Source organism: Grus americana, chromosome Z (genome assembly GCF_028858705.1).
Source record: "Grus americana isolate bGruAme1 chromosome Z, bGruAme1.mat, whole genome shotgun sequence".
NCBI lineage: Eukaryota > Metazoa > Chordata > Aves > Gruiformes > Gruidae > Grus > Grus americana.
Window position 1 is genome coordinate 11,443,585 of NC_072891.1, and position 26,354 is coordinate 11,469,938.

General features: G+C 53.8%; 1 protein-coding gene across 5 annotated transcripts in view; it reads right to left on the reverse strand.

The window, feature by feature from the left end:
* ATOSB (atos homolog B) overlaps nt 1-26,354 on the reverse strand; it is a 40,783-nt gene that overhangs the window by 12,512 nt on the left and 1,917 nt on the right. For 2 of the 5 annotated variants that reach the window (XM_054810688.1, XM_054810689.1), the window contains exons 2-3: nt 22,902-22,991; nt 11,819-11,973 (exon numbers count right to left, since the gene is read on the reverse strand). The gene's annotated coding sequence lies outside the window, so the exon portion shown is untranslated. Of the gene's footprint in view, nt 1-937; nt 1,024-5,234; nt 5,269-11,818; nt 11,974-22,901; nt 22,992-26,354 lie in introns of those variants that run through there. The other 3 variants (XM_054810690.1, XM_054810691.1, XM_054810692.1) reach the window with 3 other exon arrangements.

The window sequence follows — 26,354 nt, forward strand, 5'->3', positions numbered from 1 at the left end:
TCCCTTCTCCTCCCCTTGAGCCAGAGCCCTATTTCTGGCCACCTGGATGGGACAGAGCCAGGTCCAGGTCCTTACCAGCTCAGCAGAGCAGCATAGGTACCATCCCCTGGATGCAGCACATGGGGCTCCATGTGCACAAGCCAAGGGTTTCACCTCTCCTAAACCAAAGCAATGGTGATTTTATTGGTGTTTCAGCCTGTGCTGGTGTTCTAAGATAGGACTTAAAGGGCTTTGCCAGTTGGGGGAAGCCCAGCCAGAGCTCCTCATGCTCTCTGCCCTGCTCCTGCCAAGCTCCCAGGCCCCCTCAATGCTCAGAGGACAGGAGGAGCCCTGTGCTTTTGCCAGGATCTCCCAGCACCTCCATCCAGAGCTATGCCAGGCACTGCCTTCCTCTCTTTCTCCAGCCTGGTGAGGCCTGGGGACAGGCACTACACTTCAATGGTCACAAAATACCTGGTGCCAAAGGACCTGCAGGAATGTGTCTTCCAGGCACTAGGGTAGAGACACTGTGTTCCCCAGGACCACTGAGCCACCAGACCCTGATGTGGAATGGCACAGCCAAGCCTGGTGGAGGGGGGTCAGGGGCTTGGCTTACCTGCTGGTTTCATTCCTATTAGCACAACCAGGGGCAACCCAGGATTAACAGACCATGGTCTCAGTCTGGTGAGATGGCAGGTGAGGAAGGGTCCCTGGGTGGGTGTTGCAGCAGCTGTACTGCATGCCAGGATGCAGCATGCAAAAGAATCTGTTGCTGGTTTAACTGTACTGTACCAGCCAGAAAGGAAGCAGGATGGGTGCAGGGTCAGCTCTGCCAGGTGGGGGGCATCTGTCATAGGGCAGGACTGGCAGAGCCCCTGCAAAGGGGAGCCTGGCAGAGCTGGCAGCACAGCACTGGCGCAAGGAGAACAAGAGATGTGCCCAAAGGGGCCATGCTCACCCAGTGGGGATCCACGTGGCTTCCCAGAGCAACACTGCCAGCAAGTCAAGTGGACACACGGCCGGCAGACAAGAGGCGTTCATCTGGGACACAGCACCATGCTTGAGGGCAGGCAGGGCCGAGAGGCATCCTTGCACCATTTAGACCACAAAAAAACCCCCAAACCAACCCCACAGTGGCTTGGGCTGCCTTCCTCCCTCCTGCTCCCCCTCCCAGGAAATGCTAAGAACTTCAAAGCCTCACTGGGGATGAAGCAGCCAGGAAAGAGAGGGACTGCCATTACAAGAGGGCAAATAATCATCCTTGGTGCAAGCAGAGCACAAGGCAAGAGAAGAGGCAACAGAAACTGCTGGAAGCAGACTGCCAGGAGGATAAGTCACAGCTCCATTGGTCCTATCTGAACCCAAGAAGAGGGAAGGCTATCTAACCAGTGCAAGTGCAAACCGAAAAGCTCCCTGGCACAGTCTAAGAGCAGAGCTTGAGAAGTGCCAGCAGGCAGAAAGTTTCCATCACAACCCTGAAGGACGGCAGCACCAGCAGCAATGCTGCCTCCAGAGAAGGGTTTCTCCCCGGCCTGACAGATCAGGCATATCACCATCAGGAGACAGACAGACACATGAGGCGGGGGACCACCTTCAGCACCATCCATAGCAGAGATGGCAATCCTGGAGGGAAGATGGTTAGAGAGATGCTGGAGGAGCAAACTGTGCCTGAAGGGAAAGGTGACTGGCCTGGACATGGCTGTGGCACTCCCCTAGGATTCAGGCTGGGGAGGAAGGAGCTCACACTTGGTGGAATCAAAGGAGAGGGAGGGAAGGAGGATGCAGAGGGAGAGAGCATCCTTGTCCCGCTGCAAGGGCAAGTGCTGCTCTCAGGGATCCTCCTGCCATGCCAGATTTATGCAGCCACAGAGCCTCACTAAGTGCTGGGTCCTGTGCTGACAACGGGGAGGGAGCCCAAGCCCAGAGGGGAAGGATGGGGCAAGAGGTTCACCCATGTGTGAGCTCCTAGAAACCACCAGAGACAGCTTCCACAGAGACAGACCCAACACCTCCCTCTGCCCCACAGCACCTGTGTCTGTGAGGTGCTGCTGCTGCCCTTCCTGCCATCCCGCGGGAGGGGACACTAACAGGGTGCAAAAGCCTCTGGGGACAGGGCAGCCCTCCCTGCAGGGTACCTTGCTGGGGCTCCAGGCTGCAGCAGGCTCCTGAGGGGCTGAGGTCTGCGCAGCGACGTGCAGTGCCTCCCCAGACCCATGCACAGGTGCTGTAGGGATGGAGCCCTTCCACTCAGCCGACCCAGGATAACACAATGAAACCTCTCCCGGGAGCTTGGGGAGCTGGAGCAGACCTCCCAGCCCTGGGGCTTACCCCTGCTCGCTCTGATGCCCCATGTCTCAGCATGGATCGCCTCTGCACACCTTGCCCGGGTGCCTCACATACAGGCAGCGACGCTGACAATAGCCTGCATCTGGGAAGGGGGGCTCACAGGGTCTGCAGGCAGATCCTACTATGCAACAGCCACCTGTGTACAGCTTTCCCCCACGTCCAACGCCCCCCACCAGCCTTCCCTCCATGCACGGCTGCCCCTCTCCCCAGGGAAGCACAGTCAAAGAATGAAAAGCAGCTTAAAATCTGGCAGGACAATCGGGCAGCTCTCCAAAACCAGCAGCACCCCCTGCCCACCCAGCACCAGCAGGCTCAAACCTCAGCGATACAGCCCACGACCGCCCAGCTCCAGCATTCGACCGGGAGCCCAGGAAACCTGCAGCAGGCAGGGCAGGGAAATCCCATGCAGCAGCCGCTCACGGGGAGGACAGCCCAGGTTGAGGACAGACCTTTGTTTCTGCCTGCCTGTTTCGCTCGCTGCCGGAGGAAGAAGAGGGGGGTGGTGGGGGACAGCAAGCAAAGATAACACCCCTAGGAGGGATGTCACAGCCACGTTAATCACTTGGAATTCCAGCCAGCGCAGACCCGGGTACCGCAAATATGGGCAGCAAATGGAGATGCTCAAAGCTCTGAAATAATTGGATCCTTTCACAAGAGCCGAGCCCAGAATCCAGCACAGGAATTCAGTCCCCGCTGGAAGTCGAGAGATCAAATACACGGAGAGGCAGGCGCAGCACAAGCAATCCTCAGCAACCGCTGTATCCGGCTCTGCAGCCCCTGGCGCTGCTCTAATCTCAGGTGCCTTCTCAGCAGGAGCAAGGGCAAGGGAGGACCGCAGCGGAGAGCCCGAGCCCCCAGCAGAGCCGAGCCGAGGACCAGCCCCTTCCCATCCAACTTACTCCACTTGTGGCAAGGCGCAGAAACGCTGCCAATGCAAAGGAGTGTTTCACAGAGGAAAACAGCCGCCTCAAAGCCCTGCTCGACCGGAGGAACAGCCCAAGGAAAGGAGACCCCCGAAGCTGCCCGCCGGCCTCCACAGCCCCGCGAGGGAGATGCCTGGCCCAGCAGGCTTGCCAGCCAACATCACGTTCCCGGCGAGACGCACACACAGCACATGTAGGCTCCTGTTCGGCGCCTCAACGGCAATGAAAAGGCACGGAGGCTTCTGCCAGAAAACAAAGAGGCAGCGGCAGAGCTGGGGGTGGGGAAAACTCTCCGCTGCCCAAGAGGATCCCTGCAGAGGCAGCAGGATGCTGCTGGGCTCCACCACGGCTACTCACCCCGATGAGCCCAAGGTGGCACCTACTCGCCCGGCGCAGGGAGTCCAGGGGGTGGGCCAGACCCCACTCCCCTCTCCGAGGCAGCATTGGGTGGGAAGTGCTGGAGGATACAAGGCAGGCCCAGGACAACAGCTGGCCATGAAGGGAAAATTCCTCTGGGCTGGCTCCACTTGATAAAAAGCTGCGTCTTTTCACCTCGGGGTAGCTGCCTTGCACCACCGCTCCCGGGGGGAAGGCATAGCTGGCACCATGCCTGCAAGCTTTGCCACCAGGGCCATCCACGGAGCCCAACGGCTTTGACCTTGCAGCAGCACAGCGGCCTCAGCAGTCACCCCGGGGCAACAAAGAAAGCATCTGCAGCAAAAGCAAGCCCCTGGCCACCCAGGCACAAGGACATATAGGCCAGCTCCCTTCCAGTCCTCCTGTCCCTCTCCAGCAGTGGTGGCTGAGGGACAGCGACCTCAGCCACTAGATGACCACACAGACCAGCTGCTCCAGTCCAGACCTTGGTGCCAACTGCAACCGATGGAAAATTTTCCACCATGAGTGATTACAAAGTCACGTGCCTGTGCAGCCGGTCACAGGATGGCCACGAGAAGGCAAATGGGTCCTGGCAGAGGGGTAGGGATCACTTCTGCTCTGCACTTGCACAATGCCGGGGGTCTCCGGCCGTGACCAGGGCACCAACGCACTGCCATGTTTCAAGTTGAATAAGGACATTTGTCTAAGTGAGGCTTGCCCCAGGTCCAAGCACGACTAAACCCTCACCATACTAAGTGATGCACAAATATTAGGATTATCAGTCCTTTTAATCTGATGTCCCAAGAGGCAGAATGATGCCCTGGGGGTGGTGTCTGCATCAGAAGCCCTGGGAACCCTATCCCGACCCATTTTATTCAACCCCAATAGAAAGGCAATTGCTTACTGGTAACTCCTGTCCCATCAGCTCCCTGTCCAGGGCCACGCACCATGGGAAGCATGATCTAACTATGTGGCATGAACAGCCCAGCCCGCTCTCCATCACTACAAGCAGGGTACAGAAACATGAGCCTCTGACAGGGAGCCCTGGGAGCGGGGGGGCTGATGCTTTGCAAGCCACGAGAAGACAACACAGCAATCGGGGGGGTGATAGCACCCCTTTTGCTCCCACCTTTGCTGTTCCCTCTCTTCTCCCTCTGGTGACCACCACATACAACCACAGCCGTACACAGTCCCACCTCCCCTCCTTACCAAGCCATGTCCTTTTGTACCACAATGCCCTGTAGCCATCCACATTGCCCGATCCCAGATGTACAATCCTTCACCTCCTCCACATCCTTCACATGGCACCTGAGCTCTGCATCCCCACAAACATTCTCTTCTTCGCTCCCACCCAACCCCATCCTCCTCCACCATCAGATGCTGCCCTGCTACATGCACCCCCATGCATACCCTCCATGTGCCCAGCTCCTTACCCATCCGTGCTCTGTTGCCTCCTGATTGCTGCAGCTCATACCATAACTTACTCCAGTTTCCACCCATGTCTGCCGGCCACTCACCTACAGCCCTGCTAGCCTGAGCCTCCTTGCACGCACTCCGCTCACGAATCCCCGACGCTCATATGGGAGAGCCACAGTAACCATTCCCTACCTCCCCAAATGGTCACCAGGGCACCGCAGGGCAGTGGAGAGGGTCCCAGGGATGTTGTGTTACCCCGAGCAGCTCCGGACACAGGCATCAAAGCTAGGCATCAGAAGAGTGAGCAAAGTGCCTGCGGTGGGGAAAGTAGCAAGGATTGTACATGCAGCATTTACCCCATGGGAACTGCCCGTCCCCACCACAACCCCTCTTGCGATACACTTCCTTTTACTGTAAGAGCCCTCTAAGGGAGGTGCTTGGGCCTCCGGCTCATCATTACCAAGCTGCAGCCTGCAGATAACGCTGCAGTAGCTGTGGGGACATTCAGCATCTTTTCCACTCCCTGTGCTACACATCTAAGTGGCACGGGGGTGAGGAGGAGATACCACACACACATGGACGTGCACACCCACCCAACTCACCCTCTTCCAGCAGCGATTTAGAAAGTCTCAAGTCTAGCACAGGCCAGAGCGGTGACACAGGCTGGGCAGGGATTCGGGCCATAAGGGTGAGGCTTTGTCTGTCTTTGATTGTAAAGAGCTGGACACATCCAGGACTACAGCAGGGAAGGAGTATCTCCACCATGAGTTCAATGTCCTGTGCCTTGTCAGGGAAAAGGGAAGTCTCTCCTTTTGTGGCACAGAAGGCAAGACAGAAACACCCTGTTGGCATTAGGAAAAGGGTGTCACAGCTGTCACCTAAACACTCAACCCTGTTGCACATGATGGAGGCAAACACACGACTGCACAAGACCCTTTGAAGGGAAATGAGGGGGTAGGAGAGACTGGCATGTCTGACTGCAGGCATACCCACACACAGAGCAGTGGGAGACACAGCCCAGCTCCTATTTCATCCCATGAAACTGGCAAACCTCCTGGTCCACACAGCCTGAACCACCTGTGGGGCTCCACTGACAGCAGAGCCCTCTGCAAGGTGCACCTGCCATCCCCCCTTGACAGGGGCCGGGCTCCCACAGGGCTGCCAGGGCTCCAAGCAATGCACGTGGCTGGGGATGCCCTCGGGATGGAAGGGGGAATCCACCTGGCACCTGGATGTTGCATACAGATGGAGGAAGCCAAGGCTCAACCAGTGCTTCACGTCAGGAGGAAGCCGGAGAGGATGTGTCCTTGGGGCTATCTGGCAGGTGCAGCCTGCAGGGACTACACAGCACTGGGACACCTGCATATCAGCATCCTCCGTCTTCACAGAAGCGATAATAAACAGGGATGGGCTTGAGATGCAGCTGTGGACCCAGACAACCCTCATACACAGCACATGAGCCCCCACGTCAGTCCCTGCAAGATGCAAAGGCCCCCGCGCAAAATCTGCTTGCTGCCACTGTTCTGTGTTTTGCCATGCTGCTTCTGCAGGAACACGTAAACTCAGAGACCTCAGAAACTGGCTTAGCTATGGCAACTGGGTTCAAAACACCTCCAACCCTGGTGGCAGTCATGCTGCTGGGGACACAGAGGTCCCCCAAGACCTGACCCTCCTAGGGAGATGGAGCCCATGAGAGAGACAGGAGCTCTCCATGGAGTACCAGGAACCAGCTTGTCCGGGGCCATGCAGTGATTTACCCATGCAGCTGGCAACACATCCCAGGGGCCTCTTGGCACAGATCACCGGACTCTGCTGCTCTCGATGTGCACGGCTGTTGTAACAGGGATATCCAAGTGATGAAGGGTGCTCATAGCGGTACTGAGTAATGAGCAGACTGCTGAGGGAGAGTGCACAGGGCCCAGCATCAGCAAGCCCAAGGCAAAGGCTGAAAGGAGCAACTTGAGAAGGGATCTGGGGACTAACACAGGCTCATGGGAATGTCCTAAACCTTGAAAACCCACATAAAAGCATCTGGGAGCCTGGATATCCTCCCAGCCTCTGCCAGATACGGAGGCAGATGTAAGCTACTGCTGCAGGTCAGCCCTGCCCAGGTGCCATGGCTACAGGCAGCCTCCTTTGCTCTGGTTTGCTGCTCTTGCAGACGGGATGGAGCAAACACCAAACACCCTTTGAGCACTTCCACACCAGACGTAGGCTTCTGCAGTATCAGGCACCACGGTCAAAGCTCAGAGACACAATAAATTGCTGAGCAAAGTTGATTCTGAAGACAAGGCTGATAAAGCTGCCAGCAGTCAGTCTTGCAGAAGGACAGGATCAGGAAAAGAGCAGCCATGAGAATAAAAGGCTGGCAAAGAAACAGAAAATACTGGGAGCAAGTAATTCTTTCCAGACAATCCTTTGGGCTCATCTCAGCCTCCATCTGCTTGGGATGGTCAGGCAGCTGGAGCCTTTAAAAAGACTACTGATGACTTCCCCTGCAATCACCACTGTCTCTGAGACAGGCACCACAGGGAAGATAAACCTGGAGCCCTTCCAGACAGAGAGTGGGGGGCCAGCGCTCTCCCCAGCTTCTCAACAATGCCAGCACCCCCCTACAGATCACAGCTCTGTGCTGCCAGCAGAGCAGGGCGGATGGTTTACACCCCGTGCTTCACCGTTGATGGGCTTTTTGTGCTTGTACAGGGAGAGAGTAATGCGGACCTCTGGAGAGATGGGTGCTCCAGCTGAGATAGGCTGGGGCAAAGCCATGAGCTGGGCAACACTGCTAACACAATGCCTCCATCTCCTGGCACTGCCAATACCCTACAGAAAAGATGAACCAAGCCAGGAGAAGGGGATGGACAGAACAATTCCTCAAGCCCTCCATTTGCCTCCAAGTCAGCCAGTCCACCAAGCCATGAAATGCTACATTGCCAAGCGCCCAGAGGACTGCAGAACTGGGGAACAACAGTGGGAAGAGACCTCAGAGGGTTTCGGTCCAATCCTGCTGACAGAAGGGCCAAGACAAGCAGGTTGCTTAGAGTTTGCCCCTGCCCAGGGCTCAAAGTCTCCAAATGTGGAGACTGCCTCCCTTCTCTGGGCCCTGCTCCAGAGTCTAACCACCCTTGTGGGGAAATATTTTTCCTAGTATCTAATTGGAATTTCCCTTGTGTATCTTTGCCTCTTGTCCTGTCCTTAGGCACTTTGCAGAAGAGCCCAGCTCCGGCTTCTCTCCAAACCCACAGCTGCCAGCAGCGGTTGGAGCCCCCTTCACTGCCTTCCCTTTCCCAGGCTGCACAAACCCACCGCTCTCAGCCACTGCAGCACACCAGAAGCTCCATGGCAGGGCTAGAGCTCCAGCGCATCTCTGGAGACTGCTGGAGCCTGTTAGTCTCCATCCTGCCCAGCCAAGGGTGCCACTAGGGAGGACAGAAGGTACCTGCAGCCAGCACTGAGTAGCAGACACCCACACACTTTGGGGATGTTGAAAAAAAGAGATTCACATTAACACTGAGACCAGTGGGGGCTGTTTTTGTTCAAGTATTTGATCATCGCTCTGGTTCGTAGCAATACCAGTGCCTGCTGCCACACAACCAGGTTATCCCAAGCCAGGAGTCCCAAGTACCCGCTCCAAGAAGTTTGGCCCTAAATACAGACAGCTTTGGCTTCACTGCTGTGGCACCGACACCCAGGCTACCTCCATCATGCCCACAAGGGACCTGCCCTCAGGAGTGATGAGCAGCACTATCAGGAGTCAAACTCAGCAGAGACCAGCTGGGCTAGATGGAAACTCAAGAGCTCAGAGCAGGTCCTGGGATGAGGGAAGCAGCCATCCACAACCTCCAACACCCCCCAGGGTCTGCAGCAGAGCCCAGGTCACACAAGGGATTTTGGAGCCAACGACCAGCCATGCTCCCAGATCTGCAGTGCAGATCCCCCCCAGCTCTCCCTCCACATTGCATTCACTCAATCCAGAACTATCTGTTTATCTGTCTCTGCTCCAGTAGGGATCATTCATTCATTCATTTTTCCATCCTCTCTCTGCTCTCTCAGAATGGAAGGGAAGGCTGCTGGGCAGGATCTGACCAGGACAGAGACCTGCTAAATTGCCGAGGGCTGGCTGGACACCCCACTGCCTGCATGGGGACAAGAATCCACCACAATGCACCAGAGACTGGGATGCCTTGTCCCTGCACTGCTCCCTTGCGGTGCTTGTCTTCAGTCCCTCCTAGGAAAGCCTCAGCACCAAGGATGCCCCAGGCCCCTCTGGGACAGCAACGTACCCACGGTTGGGGGAAACACAGGCAGAGCACAGGTTCGGCACATGGCTGAGCCAGATACCAGCCCGTTGACAAGCCACAGACACTGCCTCCACCTGCTGAGCCCTGTGGCTTTCCCAGCTCTCCTCCAGCACCTGCACCCCATTGCCCAGGGGACACAGCATGGGCTGCCAGGCCCCTGGGCTCCCTTAAAGCCCAGCCTTGAGAGAACATATGCCCTCTGCTTCCCACTGACTCATTCTTCTGTGATTCACCCCCTCCTCCTGCCTGACTCACCCATTTCTGCCACAGCCCTGTGCACACACGCGCACGTGTGTGAGAATGCGTGTGTGCAACCTGGCCACAGTCATAAGGGCAATGCCACAAACTCTGCAAGGCAGCAAACTGGGCAGGTAGCCTGTGCCCGAGCCCTCGCCTCCCACAGCACCCAGCAGCAGGAGGGGCAGAGATGACGCCGCTGACTCAAGTCCACAGCAGGGAGACAGGGCAGAAAGGCAGGCTGGGAGCACTGCCGAGATAAGGAGCCATCTGGGGGAGGGCTTCCTCCAGGCTCCGAGGCTGCCTACCAGGCAAACCCATTCGCTTTATCAGCCCTCTGGCAGCCTGACTCCCGTCGCTGGCTGTGGGAGGGTTACCCGGCGCTGTCACAGCTCAGATCCAGAGGCAAGCTGTCTGCCAACTAACCAGCCTTTGGGTACACATAAACACATCCCCCAGGCTATGCCTCTTGCCAGTTTGACTCTCCAAGGCGGAGAGCTTCCTGGGAGCCAGGAGGGGATTTCTTCTAAGCACAGCTACAGTCGCTCAGCATCAGCTAGTGAATCTGGACAGCACAAGCCATGCACACAATGCTACCTATACACGTCCTCTGCACGCTGCTTCTCCAACTAGCAATTCCGCTTATGCTAGGAGCCGAAGCTCAAACAGACTTTTCCCCACATCCTTCCCTTCACCTTTCCCCCAACATTGCCCTTCTGAGGGCTCTCCAGCTAACCTCAGCCTCCTTCTTGGAGGGATCCAGAACAGACAGAGGCAACAAGGGGAAGACCACACACTGCAGCTGTGCTGGAGCCCAGCGAGAGCTGCAGCACACACCTCCCAGCCGGCAAGCAGCTCTGTGTACCAGAGCACATCCATCTGCGTCAAGGAGAGCACGACAGTGCCAACGCACGTGGAAGATGCTGGTCTGTGCAGCACACCCGATCGTGGACCTGCATCTCTGTCTGTCATAGTTGGAAGATTAATTTCCTATTGACTACAGGAGATTACTGGGATCAGACACACGCTCTTCCTTCACTTCTGCTCCACATCCCACGGTCAGAGTTGCGCTGACAAGGGAGTCTGGTCCTTTTCACCCAGGAGCACTTTGCCAGCTGCAGCATTTTGCCTACAGCCACACACAGGTTACTCAGGACAAGCCTTGCTGGTGCTGCAATCGGACAAGTCAGTCAAGTATCACATCTCCAGCAGGGTCACACAGCCCCAGCCGGGTCAGGAGGCCCTGCCACCCTGGAATAAGGCCAGATTAAACCATCCTTTGGCTGGGAGGGAGCAACAACGTTTTGGGCTGGGATGTCATGTATTAATAGGGACAAAGAACAATTTTCTGTCAAAGGTCAGGACTGTATGTCAGAACTACGGGTCCTCCAAAGATTTTCACATTCCTGATCCTCACCATGGACACACAAAGCCTTTCTCCCATCTCAGGGCAAAGAAAACCAAGTTTTTGTCACACAGGGTACTGTGGGCTTCAGCAGCTTCCCCTGCGTACCACCCCTCCTCTCATTAGGATGCTCCAGTCCCCAGGGTCTCTTCAAGGGAGGCAGCAGGGGAGATCCACAGTGCTCACTGTGTGTCATCATTCAGCACAAAGGTAGGGCCAACACCGTGGTCACGGTGTCACCAAGGTCACAGCACCGGCAAGCACCTGAACAAAATTTCGCAGCCACCAGCAGGGCAGACCCAGCAATTTAAATGCACATGCTTAAATCAGCCTGTCACCACTGAAAAGATGGGCTTCCCTACAAGCTTTGGGAGCCCTTGAGAAAGCAACAATAACCAACGTGAGCTCTTAGACAAGACCAGCTCCCTGGTGTAGCCCCTGGGCAAAGGAGAAGCCAAGGGATGTGCCCTACGTCCAGTTAGAGCAGCCAGGGACTGCTCTGATTTGAGCCAGATTGAGACAATTTATTGCCAGCCCCCCCATTTGTGACTAACAAAGGCGTAATGCCTCATCCGCAGCACCCCGCTCCAGCCAGGCTTGGGGGGAAGAGCAGAGAGGAGATGGCCAAGCTGATCTTGCTTCTGACGTCTCTCCCACACCAAGGGGATCCCTCGCAACTGCCTTGTGTTCCCCTTCTGCAGCCCAGGTGGCTAAGAAAAGTGGCAGAGCATCCCTCCAAAGCACAGTGACAAGACCTTGCTGCATTCAAATAGCACGCTTCTGGTCAGCAAGCTGGGAACTGTCAGCAGAGAGGAGCCAGTTAGTTCACCCACCTTTATGTTAGTGGCATGCTTCTGCAGCACAGGTGATGCCAGAGGACAAGGATGAGAAGATTTTGGGCAACAACAGATGGAGCAGTTCAGGCTTTCTCAATGTTGATGCTAAGCAGCAAGTAGTACACGAAGTCGACACTTCTGCTGAAATGTTCCTGGTTACAAAAACAAACATACAGTGAACAACTCTGAGAACAGGCAACCTACCAAGGTGAACAGAAGATGTCATGGTTTCCGAGAGCCCTGAACCAAGCCTTCCATTTCTGGGTTCTCCTTCTCACAGCAGCTCTGTGCTCCCTACAGTTCTCCCTTTATGGTGCTTGAAAAAGTAAAGCAGCCTCCAGGCTGTTAACTTAGGTGGTCGCTGCAGTGACCCTTACAGAGTATTCCCTGGGACCAGCTTTCATCTCCTAGACAGAGCCCAGTGAAGACCAGCCTTTTGTTCCAAAAATCACATCTAAAGTAATCTGATCCAACATAAAGACCAGATGTGGATCTTCTTTAAATGAAAGCTTAGATGGGGGAGCACGCCTGTGCCAAGATATGGAGCTGAACGGCCAAGTGCCTGCTAACCCAGTCTGAAAATTTTCAGGACTAAACTACCTTTTCTGGTTGGTAACACAAATCCAAGTTTGCTCAAATTGGAAAGCCCACCGTGTGGTTCACAGCTAGTGCTCACCCTTCCCACAAGCTGGAAATCCCTATTGTCTCGGCAGCCCTGATCAGTCCCCCGCCCTCAGCAAGGGGATGCGCTTGTTGACTCAGCACATCCTGCAGCCCTCCATACACGTCCTGGGTGGGCGGGCTGGCTCATGCCATCTGAAGCTCGAGACGGAAACTAGCTGTGTCTTCTTTCTACCTCGCTGTGGGAAGGGAAACAAAGGTTTCTGCCATCCATCCCTTTCCTAGCTTCTTTTGCTGTAGCCTCTGGTGCTGTGCCCCATGGGGCACCTGAGTAGACAACATTAAGGGGGGCTAGGAAAGGAGCTAGAATTGCGCTTTCCTGCTTAACTAAAAGCAGGAAACTGAAAAATCCAGTTTTAGCTTGGGCAGGCATTGAAAAGCCAACTTCCCTCTTCTGTCAAGGCAAAATGTGCCTGCAGGCACCCAGGACTGTCTCCTCTTCTGCATTTTAGAGAGATCCTACCTTGCAGGCATTGCCTTTTACCCTCTGCAGCCTTCACCAGCTAAGAGCAGGTTGGAGAGGCCCAAGTGCTGGCTACACCAGTGATGCAAATTCAGGTGCCCGGGGCGGGGAGCAGCTGTGAATGCAATATGGGGAGGAAAAACAGAACCAAACCACCCAAAAAACCCAGGGCAGGCAGCCTGCACAAAGCTTACAGACCTGGCCTCCTGGCTCCCAGCCTTGTGTTCAACACTCATTCATCTCAGGATACAGCTCCAGTTTTCACTCTGGTCTTAAAGCTCCCAGTGAAGCTGCTCTGTCCAACTTCCACAATTTCTTTTCTCTCTGTCCCACTTCCAGCAGGGACCTCAATTGCTGCTGCCTCCCAGCAAAAGGGTCTCCATGACCTTTGTAATTCAACACACTGGGAAAGTCTCAATCCATTCCCTCTATTCCTAGCCCAACACAGACCTTAAAAGCCCTCTTTGTTCCTGCTACAAACCCTATCCCACAAGTGTGGCTTAACCCTTAGGGCACTGCCTCAAAGAATGCTTCACAGAAGCAAGGCGGGGTCTACCCTCTACCTACAAAAGAGCTGTGCTGACAATCTGCTGGTGGCTTGCAGGACCCATCTGATACACACAACGGGGGGGGGGGGGGGGGGGGGGGGGGGGGAGATGTCTCTGACCATCCTCGTCACCAGTACAAACAACTACCAAGATGTGCATGTGAGGACCCTGTGTCCCACACCACTGCAGCGACACCGGCATGGGTTGAACTCGCAACTCTTTATAGTGTCCTGGTTTTGCCCTGCCTGTCCTCAGTTCAGCAGGTTTATTACAAAACACACTCCAGGCAGGCAGATTTGGGGCTGCACGGAAGGAATAGGGGTGAGGAACAAAGGAGGTAGGACCATGCACTCCCCTTGTCACTCCTGCAAAGACTCCTCTGCTCCTGCCTCCAGCTATAGCCATTGCTCCATGCCCAGGGGCAAAGCAGAGACAGTGAGGAATGCCATGCCATTACCTCTGCAGCCTGCACATAGGTGAGAGCGCAGTGACAGCACTCCTGATTCTTGCCTTGTCTGAAATAAGCTCAGACCCACAGCCTGAGAAGCAGACCATAAATCACACATTGGAGGAAGCAGCACCATGAGACTGTCCATAATCATATGTCCTGCTCATGGGAATGCAGAGGGGATGGAAGGTACAGCCAGCCCTCTCTGCACTAGCATGATCCTTGGCACAGGAGAAGGCAGTATGGAGCACAGGCTGCTTTACGGCACCCAGAAATGCCAGTTCTGCAGCTGGGATGGAACAGAGCTGCCGTGCAGCACCTTGAAACACCAGTTCCATGGTAGACAGAGCAGGCTTGCACCACTGTCCCCCAAAACACCACTTCGGCAGACAGGATGGGGTTGGGCCACCTTGCAGCACCCCAAAATGCCATTTCCTACCAGCTGTTGTAACTTCCCCTCTGCCCCCTTCCGGTCCCACTCCACCCTTCCCTGCTCCTCAGGCCACAGGGAAACTGAGTCACGGCGTGCTGTCCCTGCCCAGAGGAAGGAAAGTGGGTGGGCAGTCCCCAGCACCAGGCACAGTGTGGTACTGACACCTCTGAAAATCCCCAGCAATGGGCAGTGATAAAGATACCGCATGTCCTGCACTAAGCAGCTATCTGGATTATGAGCCTCCTCTGTTGAAGCAGAAGTTGGCCCCACTCTACTGCTGGCCATACAGACTGCAACCAGCTCTGCTGGGCTACATCTGGCCCTGCAGAATGACCCACATACTCTCTGGCACCAGAGGGGACAGGGACATGCAGGGCTCTGTACCAGATGCGTAACTTAGCATGGCTCAGAAAAGAAAGTTACTACCACATAGGAACAACAACAAAAAGACCCAGCTAGACCATTAGAAACCAGAATAGTGCCCTGGCTCCCAAAAGGCTGGGAGGGGACTGGATGCTTCCTTGAGAGCAGGTTGTTGCATTCTTTACTTTAAAAGATTTGTGTGTTTGAGTAAAGACTTGGATTTTCTGGTCCAGCTCTAGGAGCTAAATTTCCAGGTACTCACCTCAGCCTCTCTGTTTTTACCACATGCCTCTGAAAACTCTTTTGAAGGCCTGCTTACCAGTTAAGCTTTCCAGGACCAGGCCCACAGCAGTGTTCACCCACATCAGCATCCTTTAAAATCCCTATGTCTGATGCAGTATCAAATCACCACCCATCTACCTACCTTGAAGGCAGAGAAGCTAAAGATAAAGATTAGTTCATTCAGGCTCCGGGTCAGACATCCCGCTAATGTTATTAAAGTTACGGTTTCTTTACTGCATTTCTCAAGATCTCAATGAGGTTAAGAGCCCAGCGTTGCCTGCCCAGTTCAGTTGGGCCACTGAATGGGAAAGAGCTCAAACTGCAGAAAATGCACAGCTATTATGCACTGCTCATCTATAAATCCCCTTTTCCCCAGGGTTGTGCCTCTTGGTTGCTTCACTCTACCTTTCTGGGGACTCTCTGAAAACAGACCCTTTCATCCCTCCCTGGGGAAGCATGTTCAGGTGGTGTTTCGTGGTGTTGTCATGCCAATACCCTTGCCCCAGCTCCGTCTCCCAGGACAACATAATAATAGATTAAACTCATTATCCCCTATCACTTCATGGCACAATCTTTTCATTTCTCTGTTAACACACATCTGAGATGTATCGAGTTTCAGGCAAGCTCACTCTATTTCTTTCTTACAGATTTGCACAAGCAATACCTTTTCTTTTTGTTAGCAAAAAAAAAAAAAGTCCAAACCAACAGCACCAACCAAAAAACCTGCAAAAAAACCCCAACAACCAAAAACCCAAACCAAAAAACGCTCAAAAAAATCCACTTGGAGGTTCACTTAAGGATAGAATTTGTCTTTTCTTTCCAGATCACCACTTTGGTGAGACTTTTCCCAGGCTCTGGAGGGCAGCATTCTCACTACTGCTTACACTGGTGCAGCTCCACCAGCAACATTCGGAGTCATGTAATAAGAAAACTTTCAAGGGTGAGAGGCCTTTTCCTTCCCAAAAGCGACCAGTGCATGAACACAGGCATTTCCTGGTAAACTGTTCCTCCTTGCTTCCAGCCTCTACTACAGGGCTGGCCTCTGATAGCAGCCTTCCTCCGGAAACACCACTGGTTTTGCTCAGTTACTCTAAAAGTATGATATTGTAGGAAAACATAATTAAACAGAGCTGTAATCTATAATAAATCATTCCTACCGAGCTGCCAGAGAGATAGCTGCACAGGAGACAGAGAGGAGCTATAAGTCTGTTTCCTCAACAAATCTAAACAACCCTTTGGTTACAGGGAACAGACACAGCAGCAAGAGGAGCACTTTCAGGGTGGCAGATTGATGCCACCGATTTTTGTGTTCTCTCTATCCAGATCTATCACATGGCCAGGATAGATCATTGCAAATACCTTAAGATCCCAGACTCTCAGCCCAGGGGAGAGGTCGGCAGACCAGACCCAGACAAAAAGCCTGAGAATATTCTAGTTCCTCAAAAACTTCTCATATTTTTAGCTGTTTCTGCTCCTAGAAGATGAAATGAAAGCAGAGCTCGGACCTGCTACTTGATGCCATAACTGCTTTATTTTGCTGGCAGCCACAGCGGAGAGGACCCTCTTTGTCCACCACTGGCCCAGCTATGCTAATCTCATCAGTAATGCAAACACTGGTATAGAAAGGACTCAAGTGACTGTGCTAACCTGTCTAAGCTATGTGCTGTCTGCACAGCTACAGCACTGCTGACTGGCAGTAAAAAAACCTCAGTGCACAGAGTCCAGGCGTTTTCCCCAGGTCTGAGTTGAGCAAAGAGTTGGTTCCAGTAAGCTGTTTTTCACACATCTTTCGGACAGGGCAATCTGTACAGCGTTGCTGGGCTTGACTATCTTCTCACAATTTAGGGAATGCAGGTAGAAACACCCACCAAGTCAAAGTTTCCTCTTAGTCCCAATGATCCACCACCTCTCTGCTGAAATCCCCAGCACTCTTTCCACAACAGCAGCATTAAGGTTGTTCCTGGCGCCCAAGAAGACACTGGTCCATTTTTTCAGAGTGACACTGCTCAGGATGGTGTCCCCATCTGACTACTAGCAGGTGTGCATGTCCCAGACTTGCCTAAGGCAATGGCAGCAGCAAAGTGCAGCAGCAGGTAACCCACACAGTACGTAACCCACACAGTACTTACCGAACTTCAGCACCCGCAGCTCAGCCAGGAGGAAATCTCTCTTGGCTGCCTCTCCCTAAGAGCTTATTCCAGCACTGCCTCTCTTAACTCCTCCCCAAATCATGGGCAGACTATGTGACCCTACCGCCTTTAGGCTTTTCTGATCCTTTGTGCCGTGCTTAAAAATGCGTAGTATGAACAGGCAAGACAGCAAAAGAGGGAGCAGCACTTCAAAGATGACACAGTTATAACTCACCAGGTCACAGCGCCCAGGAGCTTGAGTCTTGGGCAGGGATCTTGGCACGCGAGCTGCTGTACAAATGGCAAAAGAGAAAACACCCTCTGCCCTAGAAACTGGCAATTCACACCCCAACATGCAGGCATAACCGAGAGCCTTATCTGCTGGGCTCTGCCTCCACTCCACGATATGTCATAGCACAACTTGGGGCCTCAGTCTGGAGGACAGATCAGAAGCAACAGGCTGTGAAAGTGGGGTCAGAAGGAACTGTGGTTTGGCTCAATGGATTCTGACCATGGTCCACCATCATCCACACCTGTAATACGTTCCAATGCCAACGGGAAGGAAGCTCCAGCTGCCAGCGCAGAGCAAGCTGCTCCCCTCTGACAAGGGAATGAACCTGTCAGAAGCAGGAGGGAGGAAGCGCACTGCTCTCTGTGGCACACGGATTTCCCAGAGGCTCCATGTTCCAGGTTCCACCTCATTGTTTGCTCTCCCCTGGGAACACTACAGTCTGGAGTCCAGGGGACATTCTACAAACAAGTCTAGCCTATTTGGGAGTTTTAAGATGACTGGAACTGTAGCACTGGACAGCATTGAGCAGTCTATACAGATCTTATAATCACGCTAAATCAGAGATGGACGCTATGGCAGATTGGAAATGGTGAAATGGTTTTCAGGGGAATTTCTGAGGCTTTGTAGCCTGGTTCAAAGCAGATGGAGGGGGTCACAGCCTAGGCAAGGATCATGACATCTGTGAGCGCAGGACCACTTGGGCAGCTCACAAACTGGCATCCTTTCCCCCTAGTTTTGCCTGAACTTCCTAGTTCCACACGAACTCTGGCAACAGGCACTACAGCGGCATGTGCCACTCCATGGCAGCCCCACACATCCGACCTCAGAGCATCCTCCAAAGGTGGGACAGGCTCCTTCCCCTCTCATTCTGGGCTGGGTGCAGAGCTGCAGGCAGGGCGTTGTACCTCACTGTGACCTTTGAGAGGTGTAATGAGAGAGGTTTACAGCTCACGCAGCCATCCATGTTGAGACGGGCAAGTTGCTCTTGCTGCCAGCTGGTCCCTTCCCCCTGGTTTGCACCCAGGGCTTTAGGCACATCACAGATGACAGGTCAGGTCTCAATCACGCTCACATTATGGCCAGGCTGGAGCTGGCTTCCTAACCTCTCCTTCACCTGCCCCAGAGGATGGTCTCAGACCATATCAGAGGGCTCCCTATAGCATCTGCTCTCCATCAGAGTACAGATATGCCAGAGCAAGGCAAACTGGCTGTGCGAGGTGGACGGCACGGTACAGGGCCTGGGAAGATGCAGGCATGGCTGGAGCCACTTACATTGATTAACTGAGGATAAGCAAGGGCAGCAGAATGACTTGCTTTCCTCTGAGGTACAGCGAGAGGCCTCAGGAGATTGGTTTCTTTCTGGCTGGGCCTGCTCTGCAACTCAAGGCTTTAAACAGAACAGGTCTGCAAACAGGAGCTGCCTGCCCGTTCCCCAGCAAGGGGCGAAAGAGGGGAGAAAATGGACAAAACATCCCTGGCCAGCCACCCAGAGGCTGCTGCCCAAGGAGAATGGCTCCGGACACCAGATTATCACACAGGAGCTGAGCCCGTGGCACAGCTGGGATGGGGCTGCATTGAGGGCTGTGACAGGTTGCACATTTGCCCTGGCTGCTCTTCCGCCTTGTGCTGCGGAAAGCGCGGTGCAGCAATGCTACCGGTGGCGAGTTGCCATAGCAATCGCCCCAAGCATGCCCCCCTGCCTCCCTCCTTTGTCTCTGCTCCCCTAAGCCTTGCTGTCCCCTCCCCGCTGCCCCACACATAAAGCCTACTGCACAACATCCAAAAGCCTCAACATGCTCCTAAAGGGCCGTTTGTCACCCCAAGGAAGGACGGTGGGCAGAGGTGGAAGCCCACCCCCACAAGCTGTCGTCCCCACCTGCTTTGCAGAGAAGGTGCCTACTCCAGAGCCAGATGCATCACACACCCCACCGTGCCCGATCCCGAGGCACAACGCAGGAGAGCCAGGCAGCCAGACCAGGGGTGCAGAGGCCTCTCTATCTGCACCCCATATTGTGCTATGGCAGGCAGGGATGCTTTAACATCACTACCTGTCTCACACTGCCTGCTCCATGGTGGTGACATGCAACCCTGCCCAGCCCAGCCCAACATGGCTGCCTGCAGGTCAGAAAGCCACATGAGCTCTTTCTACCTTGTGGCAGCACCAAATTTGATGGAAATGGAGGTCCCAGACTCTTCTTGCTGCAGCCTGGCAGGCATGTCCCAAGTCTCTGCTCTCCAGTCCCAGTCCACTTCCACTTCAGGCAGTTCTGTTCTGCTGCACTGAACCTCACTGTGGCTTGAACTGGAGAACAGGATCCTGCTTCACTCCCTGTCCTAAAAACTCTTGTCTACCATTGCTATGTGCTGCTGAACAGTTACACAACCCAGCGTGTAAGCGGAGCTCCTCTCCCTTTCACCTCTCCCACAGGGGCACAAGATGCAAGGGGAAGACAAAGGACGCTGCTGAACCACACTCAGGCATGATACCTGCCAATATCTTTCAATGAATGAATTTAACAACTTAAAATAATGGATCAAAAAAGAACTTCTAAAAGCTCTGCTTCCCTCCCCACTCTGCCCTTCCCCAGATCTAGTATAGCCCACCACAACTGGTTACATTACTTGATGGTTACAGTAGAAGCTAGTGAAATCTCGGTCCTGATCCAGGATGAGTCACAGAGCTCAGGAGACCATGCAACTTCCTTCTGATACCATCAACCATGTCTTACATGGGCTAAAAATAAAGATGGGTCAAAACTGCAGAGCCACATCTTGCCTCAACACGAAACTTAGCAAAGCTCAGCACTAAGCTCAGTGCTGCTGAAAAACAATCACCTAAGCAGGTGGAAATCAAGAAGCGCAGAGAGGCCAAAAGTCTTGGGTATACAAACAAGGGAGAGGCCGGGAGGCCTCACCCTGCGCTGCGCTGGATGATGGTGATGGCAGATGCCAAGCAGCCATCCAACTGCACAGAGAGGGCCAGAGCTGAGATCACATCTCACTCAGCTGTGGGCTTTGCAGTATTTCCACACCCAGAGGCTTCACGAAGACTGTTTTCTGCACCACATGCACCCACCCAAGACAACAGGAACTGACTGCTGCAAACAGGAGGGATGCTGTATTTTTGGCAGGGAAAGGCTGGAAAGCTGCAGCCCCACTTTCCATCGCACAATGTGTGGGTATCCACAAAGCAAGGTCCAAAGGTGGCTTGGTGCTAGGGCTAAAAAAAGGGGTCACACATACATCTGATATGGTTTAAACACTTTAGGTAAGTGAGCAATTCAAAGTTCTTCCTAATCCCTGGGACACTATGCCCCAGCAAAACCTTCACACATGAAGATATAGGACTCTCACATAGCACTTAGCAGGGAGCCACAGGATCGCACACAAATAGGAGCTCAGAGGAACACCGGCAATGTTCAGAGACCTAAAATTAGCCTCAGCAGATGATCGTCTGCTCCATTCTTGGGAGCAGCAAGAACCAAACAGGGATCCAGCTGTCCCAACACTCCCATGAACAGGATCTTTGAATGCCCGACCTACATGGAACAGATATGGTAGGGCAGAGAGGATTCCTCACATAACTCGTGTCAATATTCACATGGAACCTAGGGCCCTGTCTCTGAAAGAAGTGGGGTGGGGAGAGGGCCGGGGAGCACAGCATTTTCTTGGGATTTCCAGTGGAAAGAAGACCTCCTCCTCGATCAGCTGGTCAGACCAAGGGGCAATGGCAGGCCACACATGCCACACATGAAGGACGTTAGACTGACCACTTTCTGTTGAAGATACAACCCCCACTTTGCTGGGTCTTTAAGTTTGCCAGAAAAGCATTCCATCCCATTCCTGACAAAGGCACTGTAAGTCTGTCCAAGGGTCTGCGAGCTGTACGGGCTTCCAGATTACTGCCAGCTGGGCTATACTGAACTAACACGGTTAATTCAGCCTGAATATAAGTTCACTGATATCACCTGGGTTACACAATATCTAAATCAGAGAGAAGAGATTCATGCTAGGACCAAGTAATGTGAGAAGATGCTGCATTACATATACGCGGGAGATTTACTGTGCCTGGAAGTATCAAGCTACTCGGTCGGCAAGGTGAGTGGGGATGTGTGTGGTGCGAGAAAAGTGGATCCAACATGGCGAGCCTTGTGTTAAAATGCCTCTTGTCAAAAGGCAGGAGAGCCCTGAGAGGATGCTGTGAGCTTGGTGGACTGGGACCTGTAAGCAGCTCCAGAAGAACCAAGGGCAAACCTTTTCTGTGGTCTTAGCCAGCTATCATGTCTCTCTTCCATCATTAAGAGAGATACGAGATCCCAGCATGGAGCAGGTATTAGCGATTGCCACAACTCAGCTGGATAAAGGGGCTGCTTTGCTGCCACCACGTTGTGTGGTTGGGAGTCCACAGCACTGACATGAGCAAAGGACTTCTTCCTTCCTGTTTTTTGATTTCCCAGGTGAATCACTCGCTGTGGGTACCACTTCAGCATCAGGCTAACAGACACGACGGCCTGAGGCCCAGTGTCCAACTGTCTCTGGACTGGCCCCAAACTTCCCTGGCAGACACTTCAGAGGAAGGGCCACACAGCCTCAGCAGCCAGGCATCCTAAACAGCAGCTTCCCCATGTAACCTCTCCTGCCCGAGTTGTACTTGAGCTCTGGGGTGAGAGAAGGGCTCGGTTTGCCCTCCCAGAGGCACAGTACCGATGAGGGTTCCCTTCCCAGGGAGAGCACACTGTGCAGGCAGGGCAGGCACTGCTGGATCCCAGGCAGGCGCACAACCATGCAGGCACAGGAAGCCCACGGCCATCTCAGCCTGCTTGTTACCTCAGAGCAAGGGCCTGACCATATTTCTTGATGGGGCAACACAAAGACTACCAGTCCTCCTGAAACACTTCACTGTCACTCTAAGGCTCCTACACCATGGCCAAGGGCCTCCTTGATACACAAAATTCTGCAAAAATGCAGACAGAGCTCAACTGGTTCTGACAGAAAGAAGGATCATGTCTGCCACAAGCTCTGGGTGAAGTCTCAGCTCTATTTCTTCAGGTAAAGGACAGCAAGCAGCAGAGACGAGCAGCTGGGAAACGCTCCCATTCAATACTGCTGGTATGCAAAAAGACGAGTGCAGCAAGCAGCACAGACTGCAAGTTCACAAGGGCTGAAAACACACTGCCCTTCAGCTCCTCACAACTGTCTACAGGGTTCAAGGGTCTTACTAGCACTGGTTGCACGCATCCAGGCTCTCTTCACCACACTGCGAGCAAGGTGGGAGGCAGGAGCTCCCAGCAAGCCTGGGCTGTGGGAACACTTCACCTGGGTGACACCCACTCTACAGAGCTGTCCCTACAGGCTAAGGTGAGGAGAGCACAGGGTTCCCCAGCTTTTCACACAGCCCTAGTGAAGGAAGAGAAACCCGTGATGATTGAATGGTTGCTAACCTTGGTGTAGGGCTGAAGCAGATGGGAAAGGCAGCTCTCAGCAGCTGCAGTGTGGTCTTCAGGTTGCTTGTTCTAGCTGTCTTGGGTCACCTGGAAAAACAAGTGCACAGACACACATTCAGCTCAGCTGGGAAATACCCTGCCCACACAAGAAGACCTTCTGAACACTGGGCATGCAGTAATTGCTTCTCCAAGCTACGCGAGTTTGTGGCCTATGTACAGAAGCGAGAGACCCCGAGCACCCCAGCAGCTCCTGCTGTGTCTGTTACCAGTGCTGAGGCTGCCCCTCCAGCTACAGCCCTGACTCCCTCCTGGGGTTCCGGTTATCATCCCAGTTCCCTGCGTGACTCCGCGTGGGGGCATAGCTGGTTCCCCAGAGAGGGCTGCTAAGGTTGCTGCTACCATCCCCCTTCCCCATATTTTGGTGGGAAGCAAAGTCCTTTCGGCACCCTCGGCTTTGTCCTTCACCACCCGTGCAGCTGTACGTTGCTCCACCACACAGGCTTTGCCAGAGCTCGAGTGGGTGCGCTGGCATATGGTTTAGCTTCAAGAACAGGCTCTGGCTATGGTCCCCACAGGCCACCCACTAAACCACCCCACAGGGATGCAGAGCCAGAGCAGGGAGAGCCAAACTCTGCTGCAGGGAGACACCGCTCCCAACAACCCAAACAGACCAAGCCAAATCCAACGCCGCAGCGTTTCCCAGGCTACAGCAAAGGGGGAAAACGACAACTGCTTAATAGAAATCTCTGAGAGGCCTGCCAACACTGTCACAATGACGTTGTTTAAGACTCCTCCCCAGGCTCCCAGTGCTGTAATTACAGACTACTGGAGGTCACACTGTGTGGGGGCTAGGTCGTCATGCCCAGCATATCCTGAAAACTGGAATAACATCAGCCTCCCCAAAATCAGGTCTGACATTCGCCTGGCTGCAAGCACTATGAGCAAAAGCTGCTTAGGTTCAGTTCTCGCTCCCCAGCCAGCCCTCCCGCATGGGCTACCACCCTACGGTACCACTGGCAGTGCAACCCAGCTCCGACCAGAGCCACAGCAGCAGCAAGCAGAGCACTGTGGGCAGCCACGCTGCCGGTCCCCCAGAAGCACAGCCTTTACATCGTGATGCGGGGAGGCATCCCTACATGAGCTTACTGCTCATGAACTTACTGGTGCACCAGTCCCTAAAACAGTCATTTCTGCTTGATATCACCTACATAGCCAAAAGGTCAAGCTGCACTGGCCTCCCAGGAGAGGTCCCACCTGGAAGCTGTGCCAGCTAGTCACCAGGGCTATGTTTTTGGAGAACTTACAAGCAAAACAAGCCCCACTAAGTGTAGCATGTGTATATGTAAATACACATACATTTACAACCCTCCACCAATTCCCTGCTCTACCATATCGTCTTTCAGAGAAGGCTTGAAAGGCTCTAAGCCTGAGCAGTGACAAGAATTGCTTTGGACATGGCTGAAGTACTGCCACCCACATACTGCTGCAGCACAGGAAGCGATGGCGATGCATCTGACAGGGATGGGTTGAAAACACTCTCCAGGAAGGATGCAATTACCCCAAATGGACTGAGGCCAGGAGATCTGGATTATCACCTCAACTCTTGCATAAAGGGCTTTGCATCTTTCTTCTCTTCGAACAAGAAGAATCACAGGGTTGACATCAGCCCTGGCCTGCGACATGGATTCGTTACTAAAAAGCACTTCCAGCTGAATCACTAACTGCACTTTTTGCAGTACACAGGACTCCTTTGAAGGTTTCCCATCCAAGTATTGTTCTGCCATCACACTGCTTAGCTGGGGGGTTGTCCAGACCACCACACAGGCGAGTATGACTGCAAACCACCGGCCAGTCCTGAAAAAGCTCTCTGAAATGCAGAGCATGTGAGCTCAGCTGCTCTTCATTCAGGATTCACAACCAGCTGAGGACACTGACAAAAACGGGGGGAAAACATGTTAATTGGCAGCTGGGTATTCACAGGGCTCAGCAAGCGAGACTATAAAAGAGAGGAGCAAAGGCAGAGGAAGGATGAAGATTTACAAGGGCACTTCCTACTTGAAAAAAACTAGTTTTTAAAGCAAACCTCAAACTTTGTGAAATCAAGTTCTCTAGAGGTTATCTTCTTCTTGCTCACGAGTGAAAACAAAATGGTAAAACAAGGGAAGAGAGCTGGTCTGAAAACAGGGTCCAGGGAGCTGCGAGGCACTGAAGACAGAAGGATCAGAAACACATGATGGCATTACCAGGATGCAGGGACCCACAGAACCCGCTGGAGGAAGGGGGACCCTGGCAGCAATGTGCAGTGGTGAGGCACCAGGCAAAACCCTCCCACAGAAGACTCTCACTGCCAAGTAACCCTCAACAACACCCTCCACAAGCCATCTGTTAACATACAAATGGCTCCCTTCAGGATTTTTCCCTGTGTTGCCCTTCACACCTGTCCTGCTTCAAACCTGACTCATTAATTCCTCCAGCCATGGAAGCCTCTGATAATTTGATTACAGCTCCATTGACAGTGTGCTGAGGACACCACTTTTCTAACCAATATGGCTTCACTTTTTCCTTTCACATCTGTGGTCACGTATCTACCAATGACATGTTTTCTTGTTCTGCATCCAGGAGGCGTCCTGGCCCCCAGGCACTGTGCATTTCCACACAGCACACAATGGTGCCTACCGAATCTAGAAGGGGACAAGTGTGGGCAGGCCCAGAGCAATAAAGGCAGGTAAAGGCCTCAGAAAGAGTCATTGACTTTCAAGAGTCACATCAGTAACTATCCCCTTGAACCACCCTCAGACTCAGAAGCAGTGAGGAAGGTCTGGGCATCTCTGCCCTCTGCTACTCAGCACAGCCATGCAGAAACGTGCCAGGGCAAGCAGCTGGTAGCAGACAGCAAGGAGGAAGGCCAGCAGCACAGAAATTCCTCAAACCCAGGGAGGGAACTTCCTTTCCTGCTCTGCAGGCCAGACCTTGATCCAGAAGCCCAGCTCCCCAAGGACTCCAGCTCTGTGGCTGGGGTGACAGGAGGGCTCTGCCATCCCCACACATCCTGGCCACCCTGGGGTCCATGGGAAGGGACATGCTCAGGCCGCATGAGAGTCAGCAGAAACCTGGTAAAACATTATGGGAGCAGCTGCTGCAGGTGAAGCAGGTGCTGTCTCCTCTGCAAGAAGCATCATGACAGCAGCGTCCCACTGATCCAAACCCTGTACAAACCTCCCTGCCCACCCAGCTCCCACCGCCACCCTGCCCTCAGTGCAGGCAGAGCTGCCAGGAGGCTGCAGATCCCAGCCTGCTGCGATGCCCAAGCGGGCGGCTGGGCTGCACGGAGGGAGCTGCATGCTGGGACATGTAGTTCCTACCAGGGCCCCGCCACTCACTCACTCCAAGACCCGCACGATGTGAATTGCTGCTGTGAAATAAGGCGGTGACGAGGCTTTACAGGATGAC